The following is a 22297-nucleotide window of genomic DNA, read 5'->3' as shown; positions in this document are numbered from 1 at the left end:
GAAGCCAAATTTTATATAATTAATGATGCATTGAATTTAATAACGATATGCTTATAACTTGTTGGTCACTGAATCATGAAAGAAGCGAACGTTTTTTTATAGTTTACATGGTAAATTTTCAATCGCTTCTTTAAATTGTGGGTTTAGAAAAAAAAAATTCTGAGTAGCAAAACCAAAATAATTGATCTTATTGAAGAAATATAAAATATACGACCCGCGTTGGATCGTTACTAGGACTGATTCTCTAATCTAGTCGATATTTTTTACCGTTCATTTCTACGGTCTAGCTATCTTTTTCTTTTCTTCACTCCTGACTAGAATTGTAGAATATACAACAAGAAAATAATGCACTATAGCTAGAACTTATAATAATTAATTAGTATACGTTTTAGTCACACACATCCAAATTTAAACTTTAGTTATTTAATCTCTTTGAAAGAAGTTATGTTGAACAACTGAAACAATATAGTTAGGAACTAAGTCATTTCGGCTATTGTAGTTAACCAAAAAAGGACCGAAAACTTGGAATGATAAATTTTAATAGGACTGGACTGATTGGACATAAGTCTCTCTAGTATTTTTTTGACCGATCCAATACTGCATTCGACTAAAATCTATCTGCAAATGCATCAAATTGAAAATTTATTTCTAGGCATCCTCGCACTATAGAAAATTGCAGTATGTGTGACTAACGGAAGTTCATCTTTGTACTTTACATTTTTTTATTTGGAAAGTAGGTGCTATCTTAAAAAAGTGCTACTAATTTAATGAGAGGTAATTCCAGCTTACACTAAGCCTATTCGAATAGACTCTGACAAGAAGAAAGTCATTTATTGCGAATCTAAAGTAGACTGTTCTACTCATCCACAGCTATTTGATTGTAGAGAACTCTTTCATACTTATTCTCCGCATGTATATTTTTTAAATGAATTTTAAACTAATAAAACTGCAACTTAACCACTAGTGTAGTTGCTTCAGTTAACCAGTTCGTCCTTTCTAAAGTCATATAAACAGACATTATAATCATTAAAAATGAAGTCAATTCATACAACAATATTTTGTAGCATCTGAAAAATCTCTCATAGTAGTTTACATAGCAAGTTACGGAACCATTTATTTAAAAAGTTGCTTTAGGAAGTATCAGTTCACAAAAAACTACAATTGGAGACAAAAATATATATCCTTTAAGTGCACTCAAAACTTCGTAATTTATTTTTTCTTTTAATAAAAGTGCCATTCCTGACGTTTTAGTTCTGATCCCACGATATAAGAGTCAAATAGCACATAAAGATTCCAAATTAATGAATCAATTTAAATGTTAATAACTTTGTAATAGTTGAATGATAACAAAAAAATAATCCATGAAATTAGAATGAATTAATAGCTATTTCTATAAATAGGGACTTGTATTCGAGACAAGCGTCGACTACCACTCAAATCTATATTTTGGAGACTTGTCACTTGTATGGATCACACGATGAAAGACTCACGACTTGACTTGGAATCGAAAGCTAAGACTCCCAACTTGACTTGGACTAGAAAGTCTTGTTAAATTCATGGATTAATTAGTTAACCAAATTCATGTTTTGAAAAATAAGTTCTAATGAGGTCATAAATTCAAATTCATGGAATTTTATATCGTTTCAGGAATGAATAATAAACTATATATCATAAAAAATTTACTAAAACGCAATTTAAGGATAAAAATACAAACAAAGTTCAAATCAAAAATGAGCTTTGGTACGCAAAAACTGATATCGGATTCGTAATCAAAACACCAAGAACTACAAAGATTAGATTTAGAAGTGAAATATTCATGAAAAATAAAATTTTGTGGACTTATGTTAGTCATATAATCGTATACATAGTAAAAATTCTGAACAAGGTTCGAGTGCAGCCCGTCGTTGAGAAGAATTTGAATTTTGAAACTACTTTTTCATTTCTCTCATCATAAAAAAACCTATGAAATAATTTTACAATGGATTTCACATTAGTGGGATAACGCCGTGAAGTAATTTCAAACACTATCCACACCTGACGTCATTGGCTGATTAATAATTACATGAATGGAGGTAAAGGCCAACTTTTAGTAGAATACTCAATATATCCCACCTTATTTCTGGTATCTGAACATAAGTACATCTAGGGGTTGGTACCAGGGCCTGTTTTCCAAAGGCATTGGGTGTTGATGGCCCGGTCTGCTCTTTATTATAAAAAAATAGACAGATACGATTTTTTTTAGAAGTAAAAATTAAATCTTTTGGTTCTTACAAAATCAATTTTTTTAACAACAATAATATCTCCTCCAAAAAGTATCATTGAAACTCAGCATTATGAAAAAAAGATTGAAAAACTTTTTTCTTACTAAAAAATTAGAAATTATTGCACTGCTTTATTTGCAAAAGTTTCACTGGTGTTCAGAAAAACGTTTAAGTTTAACAAGAAGTCTTGTATATTGAAATGAGATCATTTATTTTACACAAAGGAGCAAAGGATGTACAAACAAAAGTGCTTTGGTTTTCAAATATATATTAAATTTTTTGGTTTTTTTTGTTTAAAGAAAATGAATTTGTTTTTTTTTTCTATAGTATTAACTAAAAGTTTAAAGTACTTTTATTTTTACCACTTTTAAAAACATGTCAAAAGTAATCGTTGGGGGAAAACTAGAAGTAATAGAAAAAAAAAACATTATTGGACAACTTGTGACATTCTCAAGGCTTCATTTCCCTGTTTTTATTCCTACTTTCTCCATATTTTTTTGTATAAACTACACACATAAACAACATATTGTACCATGTATAAATAATAAATTTAGCTACATATAAAGGCTGGATTTTATAAAACATAGATACATATCCATTTGTGTAAACATTTTGTAAACAGGGAGATGGAATTGAATTGCTATCAAGTTTCAAAAATTCTATGTTCTGCCTTTTATTTATTAGTTTATAATGTATAAGGGAGACTGGGAATATTTACAACACTTTTTATTTTTGGTTATGTTACTGTTTTAAACACCATATCTAAATATCAGGATATTACCTCCATAACACAAAAAAATAATCGTATTTTGTTACCAGCTGTCGATGTGTTTGTTTTATTCCCTTATTAGTGTTCGAAACGTCGATTGGTTAAACTAAAGGACTCAGGGGACAAAGCGTACTGACAAAATATCGACTACAACAACAAAATTATACGGGAAATAATTAAATTTTTCATGTACAGCTATTTCACTGATTGATATATTGTTGTTATTCTCTCATGATTAATGATTTAAATGATAATTTTTAAAAATAAATATAAATTTCAAAAAGAGCCGAATTTACTTTTTAAATATTAAATACTTTATTGAATATTACACTATAAATTAAATAATATTATTAGGAAATACTACAATTAAATAGTTAATTATAATTAAATTTGGCTAAGAATCAAAACATGTTTGTATAATTTCATGAATAGATTGTTTTTGTTTCCGTTAAACGGGAGCTTTCGTTTGTTTATTATCTTAAAATGTTCAAATAAAGTAGAGATTGCATTATGTACCCAACACCACTGTACTTCCGCAGAATTCCAAAGAAACATTGATTTTTCAATGTGAGTCTAAATGGAATAATTTAAAAATGAATAATTAGAATATGGAGCCCATTGACATCTTTATAAAACAACCTCTTAATTTAACTTTCACATAGTAGAAAAATTGTTGATTATATTACTTGGCAAATTCTTTAAACTTTGGTATGAGTCTAATTCGCACAATTGATGTCTTTTGGAAAATTAAAAAAAAAAATCATAGTCAATAACCCTGGATACTTTTTACTCGAAGTTGTTCTATTATTACAATACAATGGACTACACGTTACGATTATGAAAAATACATTGCAATTAAAAGTAATGGCTAGTTATGATAAATAAATAATTTAATCCCACAAAGTTATACATAAATCGCATTCAAGACCTTTAAAATAGACCTTATGGCTGCTGACAATTTTAAACCAATCTGCAAAGAGAATAAAAAAACATGTTGTATTTCTTCTGAATGTCCACTCTTTCCTTTGAGTCCTTTAAGTCAAACTAATATCATCTTATGTTAAGCTGTGATCAATTTTCCACAATCATTGAATAATATTCCATAGTTGTAAAGAATTCGCTAATACCAAACTGATTTGCGACCTTTTTTTATAATTCGTTTCCGAGGAAAAGTTGCATGATACAATGCAAGAGTCTGCAATATGCCATAATTTAAGGATTATGTAAGTCAGTAATTTATTCATAGATAACATTTGAATGCGACTTGTTGTTGAGGAAGGTTGCAATATTTTAAAATAATCTGGTTTGAATTATAAATTAAGGTAATTATTCTGAATTATTGATATAGCGTTTTGATGTTGAAGAGAAAGAGTCTGTTGTCAACTGCGTGTTACAACTCTCCTCAGCCTCACCCATTTATTTCCTTTGTAAATACACTTTGAGTAATTTAATAATTTTCACATTTATAAATTTCCATCGTAAGTACGTTAGAGTGATGACTATGTTTATTTTCTTGAATTTAAGAAATAAAACCACTTACAATTTAGGAATATTGTTTTGAAACTTAGAATATCAATTGTATTTTTGTAGTTTTTTTAGAAACTTCCACCTTCTACGTTGATTTTCCTCTAATTGTTTTGGAGAAAAAACCATATGTTTATCTGTTAATCTATTATTAAATTAAAAATTTAGTAAAACAACTAGACAATTTTTACCTTCTAGATTTCAGGAATAAATTAATATAAATGTCATCTCCTGCTAGTTAACCCAAAAAGAAAAATCCTTGCCATGGGCCTGGCCCCTCTTTGGATATATAAAGGTCGGATTAGTGTTTTGGTGTTACCTCTATAGTTTCTACATCTTTTTGATAATTGGTTTTACAAAAGTAAATGAATATTAATAAGAGCAGATTGTCACATATAAACATATGCCAGTTGATACAACGTTAAAGTGTAGTAAGAAACAGTCATTGTTTTTACCACAAGATCTTTGTTTGATCTAACTTATGATTTATAGTTCTTCCAAATTTATCATAAATTTGTGCACGTCTTTAATTCTTCATTGAACTCTGTCTTATATTTATTTATCATCCATTAATATACATATAATCTGGGTCGTGCCACGGGTGTTTGTGATCTCCTTCCCACAACAGATCATTTGTTTGTCAAAATTAGGGATCTCAATCTGAATATTTGATTATTCATGGAATGACTGGAATAATAAAAGATCATCCAAAAATATGTTTTATCTAAAAATGGTCATACAAAAATCAACAGCTAATTCTTTAATAAATATGTACTCTACTGGCAATCGTTGCAGTCAAAAAGGCATTATTAAGGCATATTATTTGAATCGTTTTTTAAAATACTTCTGATTGTATTTTTTTGAAAATTGAATTTCCAATTTATATTTCTCAAGTATCGGTAGCTCTTAAACTTGGGAAACTTATGTACAATATATTTTGTCACACTTTGTATTTTCCTGTGAATCTTTGAGTAAAATATATGTGAATCGGCATAAACTTAAAGATATATTACGTCCAAACACATACTCAAAAGTACAAAATTACTTTCCTTCTTATATTTTTTGACTTTATAATCAACTCATTTTTAAACCGAGTATGAATTCCAAATCACTTTAATTTAACTGACAAGGTATCACTATTCATGATATGTCGGTATTTGAAGTATACATTATATTTAACATGACATTCGGGCTTGAAAAAAGTGATTGTTGTTTTTTTTTGCCTAAATTTCAATAAATTTGATGAAATGATTTGAAAGTTACTTAATTTTTTTTTTTAAATTTGATAGTAATTGACTGTAATGTAGCTTTGTAAAAAAGATATGTGCAGTGAATATCATATTGACTTTCTTGGATTTTCAAAAATATTGTGGGTCCTATTTTTCACAAGAATCCTCACTTTTTATTATTATATTAATGAAAAGTGACACAGACGGCGCGAAGACACGAGGAAATGGGACAAAGCAATCATATTCCAAAAATTACTTACAAAATTAATATTTAAGACGCATTCTTTTATATTAAAAGAACTTGAAATGAAAATTGTCTTTTATAGGAATAAACATTTTTAAAGTGTATCTTTTTTTGAAGAAATAATACGTATAATAAATAGTACAAAATGTGAGGAAATATGAGGAAGACAAATTGAAGAATTGCTGAGGAAATTAACACTGATTAAGCGTCGTAAAATGCTGGGACAGGCGATGTGAGTTATTACTGTAGATATATAGAAAGAAGTACTAATACATTAGTTAATTAATAATATCTAGTTCATATAAAGACTACTTGCATTAATCATAATTCAATTATTACATTATACAGTTGATCTATTTAACTAATTTTTATCTTTTTTTAGTAATCTTTTCTACATTTGTGATTTCTAAAAAAAATATGTATTATATTTTTTCATATACCTGTGTATGTATCGATACAATCATACGTGTTTATATACCCATATATGTAGGTACATATTGATAGACTAATTTATTATCGTATATATTAAAAATCCATGCATATTTCTTTATAAACAAAAATATCTATATCTTGCCTGTAAAATTAATAAGTAGCATTACTCGTTTTTTTTTAGCTTTTCAATCTTGATTAGTATAGTTGCATAGAGAAAAGTATTTCTTTGCATGATTGTGTGTGCAAAAATGGTATTATTTTTAAACAGACGTTATGATGGCTGAAGTTGTTAGAGCTAATTGTGTTAACTCTGGTACAGTTTGGTTTATTCATTATTAACAAAAAGTTTAAGAAATTAACTTAGTTCATAATTTTTTCCCATCACAGGCTCAGAAACAGTCACTTAAATATTACTTTAGTCTGATTTAAAAAAATACTAATTTTCAAGTGCTTTCATTTTGATTCGTTAAAAGTTTGTTTATCTTTAGGAATTTAGAGTAATTGACTTATTACTAGACCAAAGAATTCAATATCTTCAAAATGATCACACAGGAGTTCCAAAGTATCATACTTCAATGCTTAAATAAGTTGGAAATAAATCATCATTTTATAAATATATATCTTACGATTATCTACCACACCCTCTCTATCAGATACATTTATTAAAAAAGAGGATATTAGTAATGATAATTTGAAACACGAGCGACATTACGTTTTACATAAATATGTACGCATTTTACAGAAATACGACTGAACTAATACTACATATGTAAATAGTACAGAAGTGGGGAAATGTCTTTATACTGCAAGTCCAAGTCTATTCTGAAGTCTTAGTTCTCCAGTCCAAGTCCTTGAACATTTTTATAGAGTCTAGTTCAAGTTCTCAGATATTAAGAATATATTTACACAGTACTTTATATTCATTGAAAAAATGGACATACTTTCGAGAAAAAGTCGAGTTTCGATTTTTAGCTATCGAGTCCAAGTCAAGTCTCAAGTCTTTGATTGGGTGGTGAGCATGTCGAGTCGCAAGTCTCGAGTCAAACTCCCCGCCTCTAGTAAATACATTTTAAATCCTACATCAAAACAACCAAATAATTGTTATATACAATTCAAGAGTGACCCAGATACTTTTAAGTATATGTACTATATATATCTATGTAAAGGTATAATTTTTCTTTTTGTAAAAAAACAAAAATATTCGTCGAAATGATGAATGATACAAAATATTTTTTTGTTCTTCTTTTTCCTTGATGTCCTTTAATTAGGTTAATGATCAAAAGTCGAAAGAGATGAAAGAAAGGGTAAGTAATATTCCGTATATTTAGATAATCACATGATGAATATAGTTCTACATAAAGAATTTGGATCCAACGATCAGTGGAAATTAATGTTCCTCAATTAAAATTAATTTCATGAAATGGTTGTCTTACAGGGTTCACCAAAATTAGTCTTTCCAATTTAATTGCTACTATACTTTGAAAAATTTAGTTAATTATAAGTTTTTTTTGTGAAAATGAAGAGTAAACACAGTAATCGAGGTTTAATGATGGTTCTAAAACCTAGTAAAGGTTAATATTAGATAGCTAAGAACTTACAATTAAAAATGATACTCTTTGATTTAATATTGAGCTAAATGTATCAGAGTTATTATCAATTTACAAAATGCATTTTTTTTTCATTCGCAGCTAGAGCAAAAAGAACGGAAACATTCTATGCTGTCACCCCAAAGCATTAGAACGTCCATATCATCCCTTTTCAAGCAGGTAAGATAACTTTGGTCATAGCTAAAGCCCTTAATTTCAACCAGCGTGCTTTGGACAACACTCTTAACTGTAAAAAGAAGTATGTGAAGGTGACATTAATTAAGAAGAGGGGCTGGTATCCCAGTTGTAAGGTTAGGGACACATATTTCAAGAAAGTGAAAGGAATTGACAAAAAAAAAACAACTTAAATAGTGAATTTGTTGAATAATTGGATTACACGGAACAAAAGTATTTGATTGATAAAACTCTAAAAAATAAATATTTTTGCCCATTTAATTATCAATTTTCTATACTTACTACAATTGCTGCATTATGGTTATAAAAATTTATTTATTCAATAATAAATTTTCATTATCGATAATAAAATGACAAAGTTATTATAAATTGAAATTGACGTACTACATATACAATTAAAATACATGTACAATACACATATTGTTTCAATTTAATGCCCTCGTTCATTTCTTAAATGATAACCATTCCACTTAATAAAATTCTATCCTTAGTTGGTTAAAGAAACAACAACATTATAGTATTACAATCACTTCATCTAACCTAGAAATATTTTGGTGAAATCCATATAGATGAAGTATATTTCTTTTTCTAGGAATCCTCTGGGCGTGAAATTGCACACATTGAGTTCAAGAGAATATTTTTTCTTGAGAGTGTTGTTACTGAGCTACGGCGATTTCACTTCTTAGACCTATGTTATGTAATTCATATCTGTTGTGTAGTGAAAGAAAGAGTATTTAAAGCACTAATTCATAATATTCATAATTCCTTTATGTAGTTTGTGAAAATGCATTTGAGAAACTGTAATTCTATGTTAAATCATGAATTACTTAATATTTGAATAAACTATTAATTTTTAAAATCACTCAACCTCTCTATTAAAACCATTACTGTTTCGATTCAATAAGTTATACTATTTTAATATCAATTAGTAAAAAATAAATGGATAATTTGCATAGCAAGGGATTATTCTTCCTAAATGTGATATATGTCCTCAAATTGTGATGTTTCTTGTTGTCACATTGGTAAATCATCTGATCGAAGGCTCAAATAAAATAAGAAATAAGAACTTCTTTGCATATGTTTCCAACATCAAACATAGAAATTCTTAATAATTGGAAATCAGCTTTACCAATTTATTAGATACTAGTTGTAAAAAATACAATATATTTATTATAGTAATATATGATGATTGTTTATGTATATACAGTTATTATTATTGTTTACATAGATTGCAAATCCATTGATAGCTCTAAAAAGGTTGTTTTTTCTCTTTATTTTAAACACAAAGATTTTGAGACAGAAACTACATCTGTCTGACCCATTAAAAGGACATGAAAAAAATAAAAGTTATGAAATATAGTTAATATTATATAAAAGATATTAATTCATTTAAAAAAAGAAGAAGATGGCATTTCAAATTTGTCGGGATTTAAACAACAATTACATTTGTTAATTGTGTAACTAACAAAAATACGAGTAGATTGTGTTGAGGTTGAAGCTTGTAGTAAGCTTGAAAATAAGATATTTATCATTTATTCAAAATATTATGAAGTTTGTCTCCGCACCTTTTTTGAAAATCTCTTGACTCAGCTATAATGTTTTGCTCTGCATATTGCCAAATATTTTCAATGTTCTGTAAATCCGACCATTTCTTTTCTTCTATTTTGTCCATAAAATCCAATAAATTTTTCAATATTATGATGAAAGCTTTGTAGTAGCATACACGTAAAATAAAAATAAATATTCCATCTGGAAAAATAAATACTCAATATCCCAGCAAAAAATAATAAGATAAAATCTATGAACTGATTTATAATAAATATGATCATAGATTATTCAAATATGATGTTCATCCGAAAGGTGTTGTGAACTTCTGTCTGACAAGTGATATGTTGTATGAAGAACAAAGGCCAATGGTATCGAGTAGTTCCTATTTTGACAAGACTCGACCCCCTCTCACCAGGTTCTAAAGATCCAAACCTTTTTTAAAGAGGAGAAGGTGCCATTTTGACAGCACCATACCTGACTCTCATACTTCGACTATATGTATCCCATGGATTATTTATTTTAAAGGGAGTGAGAGAGAAAGGTCATTGCCAATTCACACAACATCATCGAATTTGTTAAAGTCTCCATCATCAAGTACTGGGACACAGTTTCTCCTTGGACGTGATTAAGTCCTGCAAATCCTTTAGACATTGTATCGAGCGAATGATTGGCAAAAATGGCGGACACAAGACATTATTATTTTTCTTATTAATTATTATATTCTTCTAAATGAATTTCGAACCTCTACTTGCTTCACTTATTGATGAGGATGCAGTTAAAGGTGGTCTAGATTTGCTTAAACGACCCTATATACTCCTCGTGGAAATCAAATCAGAAACACTTTATTCAGTTAGAAAAGGGAGATCAAATTGAATGGAGGTGATATATGAAGTACTTAAGATGAAAATAGCTTCATTTTGAGACGCTCTTCTCCAATACAAGATAAATATGATAAACTACGTAGGAACGGACAATATCATTACGTTGTCATGGATATTTTCTCAAAAGATGTCTTCTTTCGATGATGTTTAAGAAGAGTTCCTTCCTCCATACTCACTTATAAAGGTGATTTGCAATAAAAAGTTTGATTTGAAAGGGATACAAGAAAATCCTGCATAAAAATTAGGTCCTTCTTCGAAATAATTTAATCAATACTTTTGGAACACTCTTTCAAGTTTCATCTCCAAAAAATGAAACTTTCTGACAAATGCATTCACCAGACGATCCACAATTCCATTATTGATTACTTAGATTACAAATGAGAGTGTTCAATAGACGATGGAATAAGTCCCTGTCGTCATATTCATGATTCATCACTTTTTAACAAATAAATTCTTCTCTTTTACAATTGTTATTTAATCGAAAAATTATTTATTATTCATTTTCAAGGCTCTATCAAAGAGGTTGCTTGGCTAGTGTTTATCCAGATCTTAAGTAATCTATGGTTAAATCTATATATATATATTTGAATAAATATGGTTAATCTCTCTACAATGGCTCTATATTGAATACATCACAATAGTACTTTGTGATACATCTAATACACACATAATACATCTAAATTGATATTTAATACAAGAAATTATCCATGTAATATCATGTGACATAATATACCAAAATATGTATAATGTATAGTTCTACAACATAGAGCTATCTTTATACCTAAGATAATTACCTAATCTACTCTCATTTTATAATTATAGTCATACAATAAAGATAATAAAATTATCACTGCATATATATATATATATATGTATATAAGGGGGTATATAATTTTGAAATACCTACATATTATATGACACATGACTACAGCTGTGTCTGAATGTAGACATTTAACATGTACAATGATTGATGAAGCAAATTGGTTCGTCATCATTTATGGATATGTGTTGATATACCCTCAGGATAGAAGTCAATAAGCATTACTTGATTACAAAGTGTCTCATTAATACTCACATCGCTGAAATGCTATTTATTCAAATAAATCCTGCTCCTTTTTTCTATAAATCTAATTAATTTGTCCATTATGATTTGCATCTTTGCACTAAAGCATTTACCAAGTTATTTGTTCTTCAACTGCTATTCTTAGAACTCCATAACTACAAAATATGAAAGTCATTATCGAAATAAGTAGTAATACTATATTGAAAAAATATGCGTATCATGAATGTTGTTTCGATTAATGGGATTTAACTTCAAATGTAAATAGTAAGAAATTGTCTACCATTTCAGCACCACACCATCAAACATATTGAAATTTTTAGACTTTAGGCCCTAAAACATATTTATTAAAAAAATAGTTATACAAAACTTGTTGTGTTGAAGATATGGATGCCCATTTTTAATTTGGATTTTGAGGCATATCCGGAATGGGTAGGTAGTTTACCTATTTGAATCACTCAAAAATGGATTAGACTAGAGCACTGAAACGAGGACTGTTAGCTATTTGTGAACATTTTTAAAAATAAGATGATCTAATAGTCTTTCTATATTTATTTTGTCAGTGTATGAAATTAGATTAAAAAATATATATCAAGCACAGGGGCACAAATTAAGAGCGGTTCCTCGTGCAAATACCCTAAAATTCTTGTAGAAACTTCCATATCATCTTGGCTCCACATTCGAACCGACCCAATCCTAAAAAGAAATATCAATTCTACTAAGGTTTAATTGCCCCTTTTTGTTCAAAATATTTTCTTTATACATTTACATTATATAAACATATATTGTATTAATTCTTTGAAATAAAGATACCACAAACAGTCTTAGCCTTGTTTTTACAAACATTTGCACCTATTAATTCTCTCTCTCTTTCAAAAACAAAACAAAAAAAACAAAATCATAATAAGATTTTCATAGTGTTTTCCAACTTTTTTTCATAAGGAAAACAAAAACAAAATTAGCTATAAGTTAAACAATTACGCCAATCTTCCCCATTGGTGGTGTACTCTTTACTTTTAAGTAGATTTATTTTCAGCTTAGGACAAACGAATTTGGATTTGGTAAATAAACGTTAATAATACTAATAAAGATATATATCAATTAGTACAAAAAAGCAATAAGATTGATTGATGCTGTGTTAATAATACTATTGTAATTTCTGTATGTTGTCCAAAAGAAAAAAAAAAAAGAAAAAAGAAAAAAAAGAGCCAAGCAAATAAAAAAACAAATCCTTTTTAAATATTTGTGTCCTAATTTGCAGTAATGGAAGATATTTTGTTACTAAAACAAACACCTTTTATCATGTTGATAGTGATCAAGATCCTATAAAGTATTTTCACGTGAGTTACAAATAACAATGTGAATGAATATACTACACATTTAATCAAGATGATATGAAAAAAAATCTGGAAAGATTCAGCAAGGTATAGTTAAAAATCAATTTTATATACAAGGAGTTAAGATCAAATCGTTGCTTGCGTGCGCCGGTGATTTTATTATAATGCAGCTGTCTGATGGCGTCTTTTTTTGCCGGTGGAAGTGAAGTTTTGAGCAACTTGGCGATAGCTTCTTCAGATATAAAGATGATTGAATTTACAAAAGAGGAACGACGTTGCGCCTAATGAGGATTTTTGTAGAAAACAACATAGATATTTCAAATCAGGAGGTTTCAAATATGACTGGCGTCCAAATTTTGGACCACGAAAAAGATTTGTAAGGTTTTTTTGGAGACTGATGATCCCAAATCTATCATCAGCCACAAAAAGTCGACAGATAAAGGGTCAGGAAGGTAAGAACAAGCGAATTCATTCAAAATTTTTAGCCAATGATCGATGATGAACAGTCCAGAAGCTTCAGTTCTATTGCTGAGGAGATAGGGGACCAGAAATGTGACCGTAAGAGGACCTGAGATGCAAGTGCAACTGCTCAGTATCTAAGTCATAAAGTCAAGGATCGGATACAGTTTAAAGATAGTAAATTGTTCAACAGTTTGAAGCCTCCAAAGGAGATAGGATTGCTCTGATTCTTCTCTAATGATAATAATTTATGTGTAGATAAAATCTATAACAGGCAAAATCATCGCTGGATTGCAATGAACCTAAACGACGTCCCAAGGTTATGAATGGAGGCGGATACATCAAATGAACTCTTTCTCAATATTCATATCTACAATTTAAGCAATTTTCAAGTAAATCCGTTGAAAAATATGGCCTCAGTGACATTTGTTTTTTTTTTGAAAAATGTGCCGATTTGATCTTAACACCCTCTTGTTATATATGAATACTCTGGGGAAGCAATATTCTAATTTGCATTAATCATTCCATATTTTGGTTAAATTAGAAGCACTTTTATCACAGAGCTCGTTCAAACCATTATGTTTGTCAAACATTCATTTGTTTTTTGCAGCGATTACTTCATTAAAACATTAATATTGCCATATACTCGTAAGTCTATTTGTTTCAAAAAAATATATTTTCATGTTTTATTACATATCACATGCAATATTGTAATTATATGCACTCTATAGGTACTTTCCATTTTTATTAAATGGCTTGGAGAAGACCCTAAAATTAATTGCTCCTCACTTGTCAATGTTGGTGAATATTTCGTCATTTTTCAGACTCTACCATTGAATTATAAATTATGTAATGTAATATGAAAGCAATTTAGAAACTTTTTTTATAGTTATAATTACGTTCAAATTGAAATTAATTTATTAGTCAATAAATATACACAGTAAGTATAACTGCATAGGTAAGGTTTTAAAAGTACTTAAAGTTTGAATACAATGCAATACGAAATATACTTTTTTGACAATGCACTTTTTGTAAACATTTATTACAATGATATCTCTCCGAAACGATGCTTCATACTCTTTCCTTTTATCAATATCTTTCACGTTGATTAGTGGAACTCAAATTAAATTTTGATAGAGCATTGAAAGTTTGAGAGCTGAAATGTGTATCTACATAAACCATAGTAATTTTAACCACCTGTTTTGTTTCTCTTTTTAAAAAATAAGATGTTTTGTTGCCCCCAATGTATGAGAGCTGTGGACGGTCCTGTCACAAGAGCTTATTAAAGATAGTAGATCGTATAATATGTATTATTTTTTTACTATTATATATATATATCGGGTAGGGATTTTAAATCCGGAAAATTTAAGACTAATTTATAATATAATTTATTTCCCAAAATTAATTCAACAGTTCACAAATATTTTGTTCTTACATGTAGGGCTCCATAGTGAAGTCAATCATTCAAACCAACTACCTCCGGCCTCAACCTGGTTCTAAACCTGGTATAGACCCTGATGGGGAACACGATCCCTGTCCATGTTGGTCACTGACTTGAGAATGGAAGCCCGCAAGGAGTCAACAGAGTTAGTTATGTGCAAGTTTATTGACTCTCTCTCCCATCCCCCCCAATCCACATGTAAAAAAGTAAAGTTTGTCTTTAATTCAAGAATGAACTCTGTGCCTCTTCTGTGTACTTGTCTCTCTTCGACATATGCTCCATATTCCAAAACCCTCAATGAGAGCTATTAATTATAGGTACCTTGAATGATAATATGTTCTTGTCAAATTGGACATGTATCTCTCAAAAATATATAATACAGCACCACCCATGCACAACATTAATACAATACTAGGATTATATTTGATAGATGTTTCCAATGATTGGTCTTGAAGCCATTCTTTGCAAACGTTGCAAAACAATTACATAATTGCTTAAAGGATATAAGCGTAATGTGTATTAATTATGTCTATACTATTTTTTTAAGTGAGATATATTTTTACCAATGCCTTATTTATAATTGTAATAGTTATTGGAAAAAGAAAAAAGTGATGGATCACATCACTGATAAAGAATTCAAACTTTTGACTATTTATCTATTGGGTGTAGAAAAAGTAATGATCCCTTCTAAAAATATAATTTTGAATAGTTGTTGTTGATATATCCTAAAGTTTATATTATTTTTGAAATAGCTTAGATTCTAACCCTTTAAATCATGTACATGTTATAAATAAAATTTTTGTATATATCGGGATGGAGGCAAGAAGAGCCACCATAGGCAATATAATCCGCGCCGGGAGGACCACTTCGGACATCATGAAGGCCTTAAACGTCAGCAAGACCAGAGTCTGTCGGTTCAGAAATTGTTTGGTTGATGGGGACAACCTTAAGGACAAACCCAAGAGTTGAAGACCCACCAAAAGGAAACCTGAAGACATATTGGAGGCCTTTAAGTTCAACCCAACAATGAAGATGCCATAGTACGACAAGAAGAGGAAGGTGCATTGGTCTACTGTGGGCAAGGCCATCCAAAAGGCTAGAAAAAATTGCTTAAAAGAATTGAGGGGCCACTTCTGTCCTAACGTCAAAAAGAAATCTGTCTTCAGCGATGTCAACAACTCTTGAATGATCTGAAGTACAACACCAAATGGGTAATCTTTTTCTCTGATGAAAATACCATTACCGTTGATCCCGTCTACAACAAGCAAAATGATAGGGTGGTATACTTCGGTAACGCTGACAATAGCATAAGGACAGTCATCAAGACCAAACATCCGGCCTATTTGATAATGTTTGAGGTTGTGACATCAACTGGACTTCTTGGCGGCTGACTACTTGATTGTGTTGAAGGAAAATGTGGTCACATAGATTACCAAGACCATTAAGAATTCCAACAAGGCCACGTATTTCAGCAGGACGGGGCTCCGGCCCATACGTCAAATATTGTATAAGAGTTGATAGGTTGCAACATGAACTTCTAGTACAAGAACTTTTGGCCCCCTCAGAGCCCAGATCTGAATTAATTGGATTACTCTATTTGGTGGCAAATTGAGAAAAAAACAGCACCAATCATTATTATAATAATTTACATAATTTTTTATTAAATGAAAAAAAAATTGTAATTTTTTATTTTATTTTAAGATTACAAAATAGTGTAGAAAAAATACATTATATACACGATAGTTTAGTTTGATACTTAAACGATGAATGCATATGGGATGATGTCACAACTTGGCCATTAAAATGTTAAAATTTAGGTATCTTTGGAACTTAATTAAAAACATAAATGTGACATAGTTATAAATTCACATCATTTATCTTATGATCAATCATGCTACACGTCATGCTGAAGTCTACTATCGACAAAAGTAAAAAAAAAAAATGGTCTAACTCTTTCCATGTAAGGATGAAAAATTAAAATCTATCAATTATTTAGTCCAAACATTTGAAAAACTTGAAGGATCTTAAAGATAAATATGCTTTATTAGATTAAATATGATAATCCATCGATGTGTTCTTCAAAAGACTATAATCGTGGCATCAAATATGTATTTTGGGAATGCACATGGGGATATTTCAATTTTTTGATGCTCTGGAGCCCTTGCCTTATTAATTAATATTAGGAAACCCAGCAAAATCTCGCAGACTTTTCTGATGAAAAAAATATTGGCTTAAAAAGTATTATGAGGACTCCATTCGGTCAGTTCTAATAATTTAACGTTAGGTTGCTGAACTCAAACGTGGTCGTAGATACAGCAATGATATAAAACTCAGTATACGCCTTAATAAGGCGGTAACAGCCAAAATATCAAAAAAGTCCACAAAATCGTCTAAAGTGAGCGGTAAGTGAAATTGTGTGATTTAGCTGACATAGTTAAGTCAGTCAGAAGAACGTTTATATTGCATGAAATTTTTTCCATGTGAAATCTGTGTTGCTGCATTTGCTCATTGTTGACAAAAACAAAAACGTGCTGATGGTTCTGAGTAATGTTTGACCATGTTCAAACGTAAAAACAGGAATTTTTGTGTCAATCCGGAATAATGGATGAAATATGGATCCATAAAATCACTCCGTAATTATAACGATTGTCATATGAGTGGACAGCATATGGTGAACTTCGTCCCAAGACTAGCTTGAGAAGGGAAATATCAATAGTAGTGAATATTATATAGCGTTATTAAGGCGTTTGAAGGAAGAGATTACGGGGAAAAATCCCCATTTGAAGAAGAAGAAAGTGTCAACTATACATTGGGGAGAAATCAAAAATTAGACTCACTTTCGTGACATTCTAGTCTCAGTTCAAGGCTGACAAAAAGCTAGAAATTGATGTTTGTTTTGTATTTGAGCAATCAAAAATGTTGGAGCAACAAGCAAAAAGGCAGAGGGTGTACGATCTCCGAGAAGAAGATCTTCACAGATGACACTGTTCTGAACAAGAGAAATGATCTCTTCTTTGCGGAATCAGTAGCTCAGGTCAAGTGAATCTTGAGGACCAAATATCCAACTCAGGTCATGGCTTCCGACGCCAGCAAGATGCCTCCCTACTTCTTCAAGGCCAACGAGAAAGTCAATATGGACGCCTATTACAAGGTCCTCATGTACCATATCTTGCCATGGTTGAAGAGCACGTTCTCCAGGGATAATTATGTGTTGAAACAAGACCGGGCCCTGGCACACACGTCCAACAAGGTGCAGCATTTTTGCAGGGAAAACATTACTGCCTTCTGCCCAACAGACTGTTGGTATTCTTTCTCACTCAACATGAACCCCCTGGACTTCACTGTTCGGTGTGTTTTAGAGGGCTAGACGAACAAGACTTCTCACTCTAATGTCGATGCACTGAAAATCGGGATCATGCAGGAGTGGAACAACTTGTGCACAAACTTCATTAAGGCCAGTTGTTATTCTGTACGTTCCCGTTTTGCAGCCATCCTATAGAATGAAAGAGGACATATTGATAAAAAGTGTAGACAATTGTTGAATTACCAATTTTTGATTCAAAGGTTTGCCATAAAAATGCCACAAAATAAAAATATTAGTCCTTACCTGTAGGAATTGTTTAACGTCCGACACGACTGGCAAACTCTCATAAGATTTGAAACTATACTGAAAACATAATTAAATGTAAAATTCCAAGCTCAATGTTAATTATACATCACGAGAAAATTATGCTTGCTACAAAATAGCTTCCCTCAAGATTTATGTAGGAAAAACTATTTAAAGAATTATTCTTATTATTGTAAAGAAGACAATTCTTGCACATCATAAAGTACCTTTATACTTTCAACATGTCGTCATTCCCCTTTATTATTTAAATTGTCATGTATTAGAAAATACTCTTACCTAAATCATTTGGTATTTAACCCATCTTTCAATTTTGTCATAAAGCTTGATATTAAATATTTAAATATGTGATATGATATTCAAAAATTGACCGGATGTATGTTTTAATGGGTTTAAAAAATAGCTATACGCTCAGAAATCTTTGAGCACTTCTTTATTACTGTTAGATGAATCAAAATATTTGATATATTTATTGATTAATTTATCAAAGTATACTTTTCCCATTAATAATATATGATTGAAAGATACTTATTAACTTAAAGGTACGCAGAGTAATAAACACATAATCTCTTTTACATATAAACATATTTTACTTATTTGATGTTGCACATCATCTGAAGAACATTTGTTAGACTTTCTTGTGCATACCAAATACTTCTAATAAATAATATAGACAAAGGTATACAATATACTTTTATAATTAAATGAACGTCAAGACTTCGTTATCTATGTAATTACTTACATATGTATTGTATATACTTATGATGATGTAAGTGCAACAACAATACATGTATGTTGTAGTCAGGTTTCATTGATTGATACAATTATATCTGAACTGTAATATTTTCTTCAATTCAATTTATTTTTGTATGTTGATTACTCGAGAAAGTAACAAATATTTGATAAGTCGAACAATGGAGTTATTATATGCAAGTTTGAATGATTCGAGGAAAAAAGGCTTGCCACTAAAAAAGTATACTTTTTTAATAATATAAAATGTTCTTCAAGAAAGTGAAAAGTCAAGGTTTTATTTATTCCCGAATAAAACACTTAATATATGTGTAGTAAATATAAATCCTGTAGTTGAAACGTATTTAAGATTTTTCGTTTAAATAATGTTTTTTCAAATGAAAAACTTTAAGCTATAGTCTATCAATACTTAATACTTGGTTCATCAAAGTCTCAAATTTGTTAATATAAATATTTTGATTACCAAGTTATAAAAAGTAGATTCAAATATATAAGCCCATTGGTGAACCATGGAGCATGTGAGCAATTTTTTTGTAATGGACTTGTCTACGTAGATACATTTTTGTCCATTAGTGGCCGTTGAGGATACCATGGATATTTCTTTATGACTAAGGGTCATTTATAAACATTGACATTCTTTTTTTATATAATTTTTACAACCCTCCTCCCAAGATCACTTTTGTGGTTTTTATCTACCAATGATTTTTTATACGATAATTAGTTTATTTTATTTTTTAACAAAACTTTTGAAAAATACCTTTTTGTGACCTTTTTATAATCATTTCATCATCTAATACCGGTTTTTTAAACAATTATTTATTTCATTTTATAGGAAATTACTTTTATTATAGAAAATATCACTCTTTCTTATAAAAAGATAAAGGTCAATCTTTTTAATTTTTATCCCCTGTTCCCCAAAACGTCATATATACAATATCGGCATGGTTTTAAAACTTAATCCCCCACTCCCTAAGTGGTAAACTTAGGGATTTTAAATGTCTCCTAACACGCAGTATTTATAAGTACACTCTTAAGCTTAAGTAAACAAGGCGAATTCTGCAAAAAGAATAAAATCTTGCATGTATCACAAGAAAAAATGATAAAGTAACGTTATTTCGGGTACCTCAAAAATGTTATTTTACAGAAAGGAGAAAGTTTTTTGTATCCTAGATAATCTGCTCAAGTTACAGGGTGCGTTTTGCAAATTTGCATATTCATTATTCTAAATTTGGTCTACCTAAAGCTATAAACAAAGGTCCATAGTGTGTTTGTCTTTGATTTTATGGATTCTGTAGGTCAAAATGATTGAGTGAATTCATTTTTATTTATTTTTAAATCTTAAAGCTATAGAGGTGTAAAAGTAGCGTATAAAAAGTGAAATCAAATAATGAATAATCTATACATTAGTGAGGGAGAGGATAACGTTTTTTTATAGTTCATCTGACCTGGTGCCTTATACAAAGCAAGGTGGATGTCTAGGCTTCTTTATGCTATAAAGATGAATCTCTTCATCAAAAGTACAGTTCAAAAATTATCTAAGGGGGTTGTAATTGTGACTGGATAACAACAGAAACTAAATTCCTAGGTACACTTTTTTTTTGGTTAATTTTCTTGGTGGTTAACAGACACACCTCCTTCAGCAGCACCTTTTAATAATCTCACACTAGTCAAAAACTTGATCAGTTATATGAAGATCTATAAAACTTGTAGCAATAAAGGTATTCTCAGCACACTTGAAGAAACTGAACTGAAGAATTCGTACCATTGGCATTATTTTTTGATTCAGTTAGAAATGAAATCAAAACATACATGGTATCCAAATTGCTCACTTTAAAACCAACACTCTACAGCAAGAGGTATGCCTCTAGGTAAACCCTTCCAAATCAAGGAAACAGAAAATGAGTTGATATTAAAAAATCGACGAATTATCTATGTGCTTACATGTGTAAATTAGTTACTAATTTAATTAAAATTATAAATATATATTGTTATATAAGGATGATAATTAGTAAAAAAGGAAATAAATAAAAAGGAAAAAGTATTATTATTTTTCTTCTTTTTTCTCAACTAAAGCATAATAATGCCTTCTTTATTTAATAAACGGTATAGACGCAATCCCTTATTGCTTGATAAAATCAAGGAATGTAAAGTGAAAAAAAATTCAAACAAGATATTTTTTATTTTATTATAGAAATATGTTACTCTTAAAGATATTTTTTTTAAACAACCATGATATTTTTTTTGACTTAATAAACGTATAGAAATTCCAATTATGCTTAGCAGCAAACGTTTACCAAATTTATTAAATTTTGTATTTGTGTTTTGTATTTTTAAAATTCGAATTTGATTCCTTTGTGACGTCATATTTTCTCCTTTATTATTCTCGTTATACGCTCAATTTTAAACAAAGCAGTTTTTGTAATTAATTCCATGCTTCATTTAAAAAAAATAAAGGTATATTTCAATTAAAAAAATATATGCAACAAAAATATATGTAAAATACCTTTTGGGCAACGTTTGATTAATGATTATAAGGCTGTAAAAATATAATATATATAACAGTAAAAAAAAATTATGTACGTATTTTTAAACGAAAATGACAATTTATACTATCTTTAAATGATCCTCAGTATATGCAAGATATACTTAAAATCAATGATGAAGGACTTTTTAATGTTGTTATATTTTCCTCTAAGGAAATCAAATTACTTAAATATATATTATACTTCTCCAAGGTATGAATCATGATATTTTTTTGATAGAAATTGACAATAATAATTAATCAACAAATGCAAATATAATCCAGACACAACTTGTAAAAACTAAATCATTTTAACTTGCTTGTGTATTGAGAGCTCAGATATTTTTTCACAAAACTATTCTAGAAAAAAAAAGTTATATAACTTTACCTTTTATGCCCGAATTAAGCTTTTAGTTGTCACATCAAATAGTTGCA

General features: G+C 29.6%; 1 long non-coding RNA gene across 1 annotated transcript; it reads right to left on the bottom strand.

Annotated features, from left to right (window-relative positions):
- Positions 1–16607: 16607 nt before the first annotated feature.
- LOC121116452 (uncharacterized) lies at positions 16608–18622 on the bottom strand. Its single transcript, XR_005863863.2, has 2 exons — positions 18574–18622; positions 16608–18459 (listed from the first exon to the last, which is right to left on the bottom strand). It is a non-coding gene; the product is annotated as an uncharacterized lncRNA (long non-coding RNA).
- Positions 18623–22297: the final 3675 nt, after the last annotated feature.

Source organism: Lepeophtheirus salmonis, chromosome 4, assembly GCF_016086655.4.
Source record: "Lepeophtheirus salmonis chromosome 4, UVic_Lsal_1.4, whole genome shotgun sequence".
In the NCBI taxonomy this organism is placed as follows: Eukaryota; Metazoa; Arthropoda; class Copepoda; order Siphonostomatoida; family Caligidae; genus Lepeophtheirus; species Lepeophtheirus salmonis.
This window is presented reverse-complemented; position numbering and strand designations above follow the sequence as displayed.